Genomic DNA, 11,783 nt, shown 5'->3' on the forward strand with positions numbered 1-11,783 from the left:
GTCCCTCTTTAAGTTTAAGATTAAGTTCCAAGGAACAGAATTACATAGCTTTATAATTCATGATTGGAATTAATATACCTCGGAATCGACCACAGCCAATGTGGCAAACTGACGAAATCAGGCCTCACCACGAAGCCTCTACCCTAACGAAGCAACTCCCATCACATGGCCAACCCATAGGCACACAAAGATGCCCAGATCTCCCCCCATATGGCGACAACTCGACCATGATCGCAAATGATTTACATAACCGTGGGATGTAGGGGAAGTGGCACACGGAGAATCACCCATGTGATATCTCAGGACACGCAATCAATCATCCGAAATGGCCGATCTGCACATCCAAAATTTCCACAGCGACGAATACCAACCCTCACCTATATAAGCCACCCCCGGGAAGCTCTAGGTAAGTTCTAAGTTCTAAGACCAAGTCCAAGGCTAAGTTCTAAGTCCTAACTGCTCTTGAATTCTTATCACTCTACCACTCTCAAGCACCTTCGCTGTTCCTTGAGAGTTATCTGACTTAGAACATCTGGGGATCCCTACCTGATACTCTCCAACACTCTACCAGCACTTCCTTGTCTATGTTGTCTCAGACCCAACATCGATGCAAAAGTCTGAGCGAGCCTCTTCCCATCCACCTCTCGGGTGCAATCAGCTTTGCGACGATCATCTCCAAGTCCCTATGACCACCGTCCACCAACCTAGGAGGCACATTGAGATCTCCAATCAACTCCTCCAATCCACTCATCACCTTGTCGAGCTCTCTAGCACATCAACCAGCTCAACACGTTAGTCAGATAGGCTCCTAGGGGCAACAAAAGTAATTATTGTGTTGTGGTCAATTCTTTGACATGACATATTTGATTTTGTTATGTCATTTCTTTTATTTCTGCATAAATCTGAATTGTAATGCTTTTTAAATTTTTACTTCCACTGGTAAATTCATAGTTGCTTGTTGAATATGCTTAAGATCATATATTCTTTATTAATTATATGTGTGTTGCAGCTTACTTTGTCAAGGGGCGTGCCTTGTGCCTAGGCTCCAAGAAACCTTGGTGCCTTTGTGCACATTGAGCCTTTGATAGCTTTGTCTCAAGCAATATCTTTTTTCCTTAAAAAAAGATGTTATTTGAGATAAGAATTAGGAGAAAGTAAATCATGAGGTAACGCAAAGTTTCTTCTAGAAACTACTGCTATCATCTTTAACTGTCGATAAATTTATTCCCATATATAAACCCACAAAGGTGACCATCTAGCAATTTATGTTCTAATATTTTAAGTTTCCTGTATAATCAGTTATTATTACTCTGGCCACTTGAGTGACCATGCTCCTCTAAATTTTAGAGCAAAATTTATCATGGATCCTCAAAATCTACTATAGCAAATATACATTACATTTAGGGTTGAGATTTAGGAACATCATTATGCAGTCAGCATACTTTTCTTGGCAGATATGCATCTGGGCTTTAGCCATATGTTTTGCTTTGTATTTTGTTGGCCCCTACAATAAACAATTGAAAGATTGTGACAAGTTCCTCATCAAGGGTTTTGACCACTGGTTATCTTCAAGATGTTGTCCTACTATTGTGCTAATAAAATACCAATTTTGGACAGACTGGTCAAACCATTCACCAATGATGTCCCACCAATACCTGTATTTTTCTCTACTTTTGTTTTCATCTATTTTTTTCTCCATTTCATCCTCCAATCCCTAGATTTACCTCCATGCTTATTTTCTGTTCCTTTATAAACTTCCCTTCACAAGATTGATGGCAAGAAGCTGACAAATGTAAGACACTTGAAACAATTCTAGCAAGTTGTTGAAGTGTAAGTTGATGAACTTATATAGGTATGAATGGTTAGCATGAATGAAAGGTCCCAAACATTCGATGGCTGCAAAAGGATGAAATGCATAATAAAAGACTTTTTCCATTGCCGATCACAACTCGGAAAAGGCTAAAGAAGGATGAACAAATAGAATGGTTGTCTTGTCCATTGGTCATAGAGAAGTTTTGGGCTGTTGGATGGCCTATCTTGATGATCAATCAAGGAATCAAAAGTCTGACATAGAACCAACACTAATAGGCAGCAAAGTCTAAACGTTCCAACTTTGAGTTGTTTGACGATTTCATGGTAAGGGTACAACAAAGGTTGTGACACGGCTAAGCAAAGTATGTTGTGCTAGTACCGGAACCTGTATCGACCGCCAGATGGTCAAGTGTGGTACCGTGCCATTCCGTTCTTGGATCATATCGACATACCCAAAGTCGATGAGGAAGGGGGAGAGGGAGAAGGAAAGAGAGGAAATGAGAGAAAGAGAGGAAGGCAGAGGGTGGAAGGGAGGGAGAGGGGACTTGAAGGCAGAGGGTGGAAGGGAGGGAGAGGGGCATTCAAGTCCCCTCTCCTCCAGTTGCACGAAAACAAGGGTTCATTGGAGAGAGAGTGGGGGGGGGAGGGAGGGAGGAGGGAGAGAGAGGCCGAGAGAGGCAGAGAAAAGGCTTTCAAGCCCCCTCTCCTCTGGCCACACGAAAACAAAGTGATGCCCCTGTTTCATTGTGGATGGAGAGAGAGAGAGAGGATAGGACAGGAATAGGGAGGGAGGGAGAGGGAAAGAGGGACTTGAAAGAGAGAGAGAGAGAGAGAGAGAGGGCTTTGGAGCCCCTCCTTTGCAGGCCGCAACAGCACGAACTGGGGCACTCCTATTTTGTTGGAGAGAGAGAGAGAGATAAAGAAGAAGAGGAGAGGGAGGAAGAGGCAGAGAGGGAGGGGGGGGAGGTCGATAGAGGGCTTTCAAGCCCCCCCCCTCCTCCACAGGCTGCAACCGCACCAACACAGGTGCCCTTATTTCATTCCTCTCCTTTCTTCTTGCTCTCTCTCCCTACCTCACTGCATTTCTCAAACCAAGGAATGAAACCATGCCGATCTTACCCCAATATGGTTTGGGGCAGTACGACATCTCATGCTGCCAAGTGCTAACAATCACTAAACTAGTGATGTAGAAGTTTAATGGGCAACAAGAAATTCCACCATAGAAGCCTCAAAGTGGTGTTAGTGTAATCATTGCAAGCTCCAAGAACATGAAACTAGAGAAGCAAGTGCCAATGTGAATGCACAATTCCAGCAGGGTATAAAACCTAATAGTATGCTAGGGGAGGCTTGCATCTTGTGAGCAAGGCATCAGACCAAGGATGGTATAGGTGCATACTCAAGAAGCTACAAAGAATAAGACTACAACCAATGAGCATAAGTATAAAGGTGCTTGCAGAGGCTTGCACTTGTCAGCAAGGCATCAGACTAAAAAGACTACCATCTTTACACTCAAATATGTGTAGATATATACAGAGAATAAGACTAAGAAGAATATCAGTAGAAAAGGTACCATATTCTCTAGCAGTCATAGCAATAGATCATAAATTTAATTGATTCTTTTGATTGTTGGGGTGTTTCAAATAAAACTGATATTTGTCTACAGATTTTTTTGTCCTTCTTTTTCTTCTTTCTACCTTCTCATAGTTCACCATTTACCCTTTTGTTCTGTTCACCTTCTTCCCTTCCAGGGGGGCTGGGTGGGTTGTGATGTGAAATTATAAAGCATGCATACTTAACTATGACAAAAAAAAAAAGCTCAGTTTGTATTATTTGTGAAATATATGAATGTTATACCTTACTATTACCTTCCTCCATGACAAAAAGCATATGAAAGGAAAAGGCATGTTATAGTTTATCAAGCATCCTTTCCAAGAAAGTATCTCACATATTCATGGCACCAGAAATGTTGAAAAGGCTTCAGATTAATTTTAGAGATCTCAAAATTGTATAATGAGGGCTCTGGAAAAATTCAGGAATACACATTCCAGAAGAGGCCAAACCTGGATTGGCTGATGCACCTTCAGATCCCACATGACCTGTTGATGGTGATGATGAAGATTGATGTGGTTGTCTAACAACCAGATGCAGTGTGTGACCATCTTCCACATCTTAGTCATCTATACTAAGGAACTAGAGTCCAAGAATTGACTCAATAATATAACTACTTTATGCAGTTGAGGCAATATATAACACAGTGCAGCACCAGATCTCAAAGATCAAACCAAAAACCAATTGACACCTTACCAGCAAAATTAACAGATAAAAGTGAATTAAATATCACAATTATAGCAGCTTAAAAAAGAAAACAGTGCATAAGCAATGCAATGTTAATCAGCATTAAAATCACCAATGACAATATCATATAAGATGTGAATTTAGCTACATAGAAGAACTTAAAATTTTATATGCATTCAAATGCATGCGTATTACTGAGAGACAAGTATATTCAAATTCCAAACTTCCATTGCTTTTTACCCGCATCATCCTCTAAAGATAAAATAAAAAATAATAGAAATTGATCTCTAATTTTTTTAAAGAGAGGATATCTCCATTCTAATGAAGAGATATGGTAATTCAAAAAAGACTTTTAGTAAAAGAAGACTGGAAGTTGGCATGCTGAAAAGGCCAACAGAGAGCATTTGAAAATCCTTCAACTCTTTAATCTTTTGCTCAAAGCTATCATTTAAGCATTAATGTAAAAAAAGGGCAATGGCTCCCACCATTGCAGGGTTTGGAGAGGATCAGATGTATGCAGCCTTATGCCCGCGTGCAGAGGTTCTATGTTTTGAACCCGTGACCTCCAGATCAAAATAGAGCAACCTTACTATTGCGCCAAGGCTCACCCTCCATTTAAGCACAAGTGTACCAGTCAAATATATATAAGTTCAAGAGAAAAGTAGCTATTCTGGCACTTGCATGAACTGTTTACAAAGTAATACCCTGTGAGTTCTCCCACTTGCTAGCTAAATAACCTTTGATGCATTTTCCCCGAACTTTGCACCATCAGCTATGCCTAAAACATGCATCAAACACACAGTAGACTAGTAAATGGAAAGAACTTCTCGAAAAAGATTTTCAAACCCAATGGCACAAACAATAGAAACAAAATTATCCAATAACCATGTACAGATTCAGTCATTGTTACCTTCCATGTCTACAATTGTAAAATTTAATGCCATCAATTTCCTAGGTGTGTCTAGATTTGCCAGAGTTATTGGACCCAAATATAAAGTGTTCATGGCATGTCAGAGTCACATATAAATGAATTAGGAAGCATAGGAGTAGAATGCTGTTAGTGCAGAGTGAAGGAGATGGTTTGAAATGATTTTACAAGTATGATGAAGCCCAGAAACTGGAGATGCACCAACAGCCCTGAAATAATAAATTCTGAAGGATACGATATGCAGAGAGGAGTTCATCATCTTTCAAAACCTTCCCACGACAGATTAGACGCTGTTGTTCTGATACTACACCAGTGACAGTAGCTATTTGCTCCTTCAGCATTAAAATAGGCACCTGTATGGAAAAAAATTATCAAAAGTCCTGAAACATACACATAAGTCATAACAACAGAAAACAATGACAAAGTCCGTTGGGCAAAGATCACAATCTACCAACATGATTTTAAGATGCCATAGGACAATCAAAGACATGCATGAGCATGCATAAACACATCCATCTAAACTGCCATATAGATATACATATGTACAGCAATATATATGTATTTATGCATCTAGAAATTGAAAGATAATGCAACACACCCATTTATAAACACCTGTGTATAAAAACTGGGAATGGTTTAAAAAGGAAGGATGGGGCCCCAGGCAATATGGAAGAAAGGCTACAGAAAAATGGTTTCCAGTAAAAATAGCCCGCATAATGTCGTTTCTTCATGAAAATTGCGCCCTTTAAAAACACGACATAAGTTTTCTTTCTTTTATTCTTCGTATTTTTTGCTTGTTAATGAAAGGAGGGTGATATGCACCTTTAATCTATAAAGTCAAATACATGAAAGCACACTAAGGAAAAATGAAACCTAATCCCTGAAACCCAAAGCACCCAAGGAAATCCTCTGACATTGCTCCCCAACAAAGAGAATGACCAACAAAAATAACAGGGTATAAAAGGAGAACAAGGAGAAATGAATGCAGGGAAAAATGGAAAGAAAATACAAACAAGGGAAATCTAACATTGTCAAAAAATTTTAAAAAAAAACTCCTTCCTCACTACTAAATCTTTTAGTCAAAAGCAGCTAATACATCAAACCAGAATCTCGCAGTCACGCGCCCCCCACACACACACCCCCCCCCACCCCACCCAAACCAACCCTTGAAAATGACTTAATTTGCCACTCCTCTTTAATACTTCCAAGCCAGTTTCTTCTCAAATAGTTCAGCCAAAATAAGGTTTTAATGTAACTTTGGAAAAGTAATACCTCCATTGTTGCACTTAGGCCCATTCGGTCTATAACAAGAAACTCTCCAAAGTACTTGAAAGCCTGCATTGTGCCCCAAAATCAATGAATCCAACAAAAACTATTTGCCTACTTTGACAGCTAGCCGACTAATACCCTAAGGACATTTGCATGAAGAACAGCCGGTGACATCTTCGTCATTCTTCTCCATATCCCTACTAAGTTAATCAACTACCACTGCTGCCCTTCCACAAATATATAGAACTTGATGGGCAGCCTTTCTTTCAAAGGACTTTAGCAGCAGACTTCTAATCCCTCCAATTTTACTTACCAAGAAAATGCCTGTAGATCCAATTTCAGTCTCCAAGATTCCAACAGGAAGCCTTAAGGCTAAGTAGACAGCATGTCCGATATTATGCACGCCTCCAAGAGGACCTGCTCTTCATGGTGAGGCCCATAAAATACAGTCAATAACTATAGTCTGCTAAACCTGGAACCATTAACATTTGCCGGAATGGCATATTTGAGCTCAAATAAAACCATCTGACATCAGTTGGGCATAGATCCAATGTCAAACCATCCGTGCAAGCTCACCAATGACATCTAAAACTACATCTCTCTCCCTCAATATCAACAATTTCCTATATTCCAAAATAATGTCTTGCAAACACCATATCTTGGTTCCTTATCTTAACCTGATTTGTACCTAACAAATAACTGCTGCTTCAAATGAAATAGAAATTAAACTCTGCTTCTAATTGCAGTGTACATTCCATAGACTACGAGTTGCAACAGATAACCACACCCAACCAGCAAGCCTGGGCCACAAACTTCAAAGCCCGTGATAAAAACAGAGAATTCCAGCTAGTCCACATCCCAAATTTACATTAGATTCTTAAGAAATCACCAATTCAGTTTTCACTTTGAAATATGAAGACCCTAGTTACCAATGTATTTGATGTGGTAGGTACTGACCTACACACCTCTCAAGTTTATCCCAACATAGGGTCAACATTGTCATGCAGCTCATGCCCAATCATTAGATAGGGAAACTACAACACTAGTTGCATCTCGCCATGGTCTGGGAAGCAAGGTGATCGCTAGCCAATCATGGTTCAATTATCATCCTATCTAGGATTCCCTTCTCTTTTCCCATTAGTCCTTTCGTTCAACTCAATCTTTACCGTTCTTGCCTTCCCTTTCCCTCCCCATTTCTCTTGTTCCTCTTATATTTTCTCCTTTCACCCTTCCTTTTTTACCATTCAAGCATGGTCAGATGTTATAATTTTCCTCGATCCACATCTTCCTCATCCCTTCTCCTCTTCCACCTCTTTTTTTTTTTCTTTCTATTTTGATGATTTGTATTTCTTCCCCTTACATTTCTGCTTCCCCCACTCTTTAACATTCAATAATGGTCAGATGTTGTAACTTTCCTCCATCCACATATTCCTCATCCCTTTTCCTCTTCCTCCTCTTCTCTTGTCAGGAAAAAGGTTGGTACAGGAAAAGCAGAAACCTGAATAACATATAAGAAGCAGTTGGTTGGGATGATGAAGCAAGCAAATCCATGTGAACAATCATAACATAGCTTTTCAGATTAAGCTTGATCTCATTTACCATACCTCTCAAGGCTGTACCTCATGAAATCACTTATACTCTAGCAAACAAGTATATGAGCAGAAATGAAATAATAAAAGGCATAAAATGCCACCATAGAACAAGGCACAAGAGAAGATTTAAATCATCTGTATAATATCATATATTGAATAAGAGCCATTGAAAAAAAAATCATACACCATTAAAAAAATGTGAAAAGGAGGATTTGTTTTCCAATACACATGAAAACAGAAATTGCATGGGAAAAGTTATGATAGGTAACAACAAATTGGAAAATCCAGGTTGTACATTTAAAGGATTTTGCATTTAAAGTAAGCAACAACTGTTGTCAAAAATACATCAATAAGCTAACATATCAACATGATGAGTAATTACACAATTATTTGGAAATGGAAAGGGGAAAAAGAGAGAAGAGAATACAATTGATCATTTGATGAACCTACAATATGCCAAGTAAATGAAAAATGAAATACTTACACATTTATTCACTCGCAAAGTGTATGTCTGAGAATCCAAAGTTTTAATTTTTATCTCGACAGTAGTCTCAGAATCTTCAGTAACATCACCATGTGATGTAGTTATATCACGTGCGCCATTTGTTCCCATCTCTTCCAAAGTTCAAAAGAACCTACAGGAAAAAAACTAAATTATTTTATTTGATGAGATGGATAGCATCACTGGTATATGCTCTATAAACAAGACCAGCATAAATATTGTATAAGTTATAAGAGGAAAAAAATGCAAGTGAACATATTGCAAAGTTAGCATTACCTATCAACCATGGATTAACAAGTTACTATCGTCTCAGAAACCAAGTGCCATTAGAAAATGAAGCAAATGTGAGCTTACACAAAATAAGTTGTTTTATTCTGAATAAAATCATGTATCCATTGATAGAAAAACATTCTTACAGTCAGACTTTATCTCATAAACTGTAGCACTTAAGTCTAAATGATTTTCAATAAAAAAGTATTCTATTACAAGCAAGTCCTTCTAGCACAGTTTAGCAAAAACTCTATGGGTGCAAAGAAAACCATGGTTTGTTGTACCCAGCCCATACCGCCATCTATAGTGCCGAATATGGGGCATACATACTAGTAGGCTATAGAGACTTGGTACACGGCTTGTATCAAGTGTTAGTACCAAGGCGTGTATCGTACCAACACTCGGTACAGGGTGTAGCGGTTGGGTATCAATATGGAGTGAATACTGAGACTACAAACCATGGAAAAAAAAAAAACTATGGAATCTTGAATCTCCAAGTTCATTAGCAATGCCTTCACCTGTTTGCCAAACTAAAAAGCAGGAAAAGCTGTAAAAAGATGACACATAAGGTGGAAAAAGTTCTAAAGTAATCTGAAACAATGAGAAACAGTGGAAGCAAGGAAACATAGACCACGATCCACAAAATTGAAAACCTGTCTAAAGTAAGATTGATGCCGAATTTGGGTAGATAAATATTCATTCCTCCCCACTTTTCCCCTATCTATTTCATCATCATGCTCTGCAGTCACTACCTTCCTCTTCTTAGCTTGTGCAGCCTCTACTCCCTACTCTATGCTCACTCCCCAGGATAATTTTGCATTTTCCTATGCTCAGTCACTTGACTGACTCCCAGTCTAAGGTCAAAAACCTGCCATACCAAATTGCATTTATGGGTTCAGAATGTGGATATTTCAGCTCAATATCCAAGTCAATGAGTTTGTCCAAAACCTTCCGAAGTTTTTTGTCCCAAAGCACCCAAAACATTTCAAAACAAGAATGTCACATATACCCATGCAGATGAATCGATTCTGCTGAATCCATGAGAAAGTTAATCAAACAATAACGAACTGTTCAAGACCTTAGCAATGGATAGGTCAGGTAAGTTATTTATTTATTTTTTTTTGTCTTTCAAATGTTACAATATGAAAAATAGGCTGTCATGGATGTGGTTGGATTCATTTCAGCCAGAAATGCTTTTTTTCACTCAAACCATACAAACCAAGACAGTTCAAGCAGATAGAGACTGATGTACATCTGTTAGAACTTACATTTTTTTTAAGTTCCCATTGCTAATAAAACAAAAACTTATTTCAGATTGCCTGCCAAAATCTATCACTGCAAGAAAGTACAAGACAAATGAGGCATTCCATCCAACTCAAGTTTAACACATCTAATCCAAGCCTTGTTAATTACATAATTGGCACATCATAATGTGTTCCTATATGTGTGACACAATGACCATCAACGAGGCTTATTCCACGTTTCCATGGTCAGTTCCGCAAATCCGCCTTCTTCCAAATATCTAGGCTCAGCTTTATTGAGAGATATATTTTCATCAATGAAAGCTTTTTCAAAAAAAAAATGTTTTTCAGGCTCAAAGGTTGTCCACAGCGATCCCCGCGCTCTTTCAAACCTTCAAAATAATCCAAGCCCTAGGTCTCCTCTAATCATAAGGGTGTGCAATTTAATTAATTATGTCATTCTCAACTATGTTAGAGTTGTAGCAAGAAAGAGGCTGAGAACACAACTTTAAGCTGTGATGGATCCAAAGAAGAATCAAACAGATTCTTGCCTCGGACTACCAGAAAACTATGCCAAGATTCTGAGATCGGTAATATAAAGAACTCCAAAAAGGAGTCATGGGAACACGAACTAGCATACGGGTGTCCTAACAGACTCAACAGTATTCATTTAACCCAATCTTGATGTACGATATGTTCTTGCAAGCAAAATATCTTGATACAGATTTATTACTTTCAGCACGCATACCTTATTCCGAAATGGTCCACTCCAAATTACTAGCATTCAAGAATCAGATATATCATATAGGGCATCAAAATTTAAAACCCCACCCAAGAAACCAAGAAACATCCGAAACCCAGTATACCAAACCAGCACATCCGTAGCTGAATAATAGAAAATCACGTAAGGATCAGATTTTTGGAGCTCTCGGAACGTCGATCACTAAATTTCACCCATAAAAATGCAGAAAAGACGCCCACCTTTACTAAGAGATGAGAAGTTTTCAAGAATCTAATTCTCCAAAACATGAACCAACGACGAACGACCAACCTCGCAACGATATCAAATAACAGCCGAAAAACCTAATTCGAAAAGATATAGTCGATTCAAGACCAGAAAAAGAATCGATTGGGGAGATCTCTATTACCTGATTCGATGGCCGCGCTCGGAGGTCAAGGCCCTAGGAGAGAACGAGGAAAGGGGGCGGAAGGGGAATCCGATTACGGGCTGCTCTCTCTCTCTCTCTTCCTTCGTCCCCTTCTACACTTCGTTGTCTCACTATTAAAAGACGAATACTTTAATAGAAGGCATTGAGATTTCGTATTTATAACCTTCCGTCGTTCGTAAGAGATTTTTTTTCTTTTTTTTCTTTTTTCTTTTTTACACTGTCCCGGCGTGTGCCGTTGGCCCGTTGGCCTTCGAAATTGTCTAAAATCCAGATACCCCCGCGAGCCGTTGGATTGGTGATTGAAGGTGATGGGGTCTTTTTTGGGTAGAGTCCACGGTGGAGTTAAAAACGGTGGCTATTAAACTGCGTGCTCTAAAGATTATATGACAATGGGAAAATTATAGGAGGCAATAATCTAGATGCAATTAGTGCTTCACGAGGAAAGAGCCCCGTTCACTAACTGTTGCGTTTTGGTTTGCCGAAAAGATGTTCGTGTTTTTGTCATCCATCCGAGTGCTTGGAGAGGATTGCGCGTATGGTTGGAGTAATAAATGGAAGGAATATTGGGAAAAATATGATGTACGGAGATGTTAGCAATTAAGAAAATTAAAATGGTTAGATGCACAAATGGTTGGCCTAGCTCCAAGTCAAGAGTTCAGGCGAAAGCCCATCTAAAGATCTTCAATTTCCCGATATCATTTCTCT

At 39.0% G+C, this 11,783-nt stretch overlaps 1 long non-coding RNA gene across 1 annotated transcript; it reads right to left on the minus strand.

The window, feature by feature from the left end:
• Window positions 1-3,828: 3,828 nt before the first annotated feature.
• On the minus strand, window positions 3,829-11,214 carry LOC140858161 (uncharacterized). Its single transcript, XR_012141544.1, has 4 exons — window positions 11,058-11,214; window positions 8,381-8,531; window positions 5,271-5,388; window positions 3,829-3,980 (listed from the first exon to the last, which is right to left on the minus strand). It is a non-coding gene; the product is annotated as an uncharacterized lncRNA (long non-coding RNA).
• Between the last annotated feature and the right edge of the window lie 569 nt (window positions 11,215-11,783).

Source organism: Elaeis guineensis, chromosome 5 (assembly GCF_000442705.2).
Source record: "Elaeis guineensis isolate ETL-2024a chromosome 5, EG11, whole genome shotgun sequence".
Taxonomy (NCBI): domain Eukaryota; kingdom Viridiplantae; phylum Streptophyta; class Magnoliopsida; order Arecales; family Arecaceae; genus Elaeis; species Elaeis guineensis.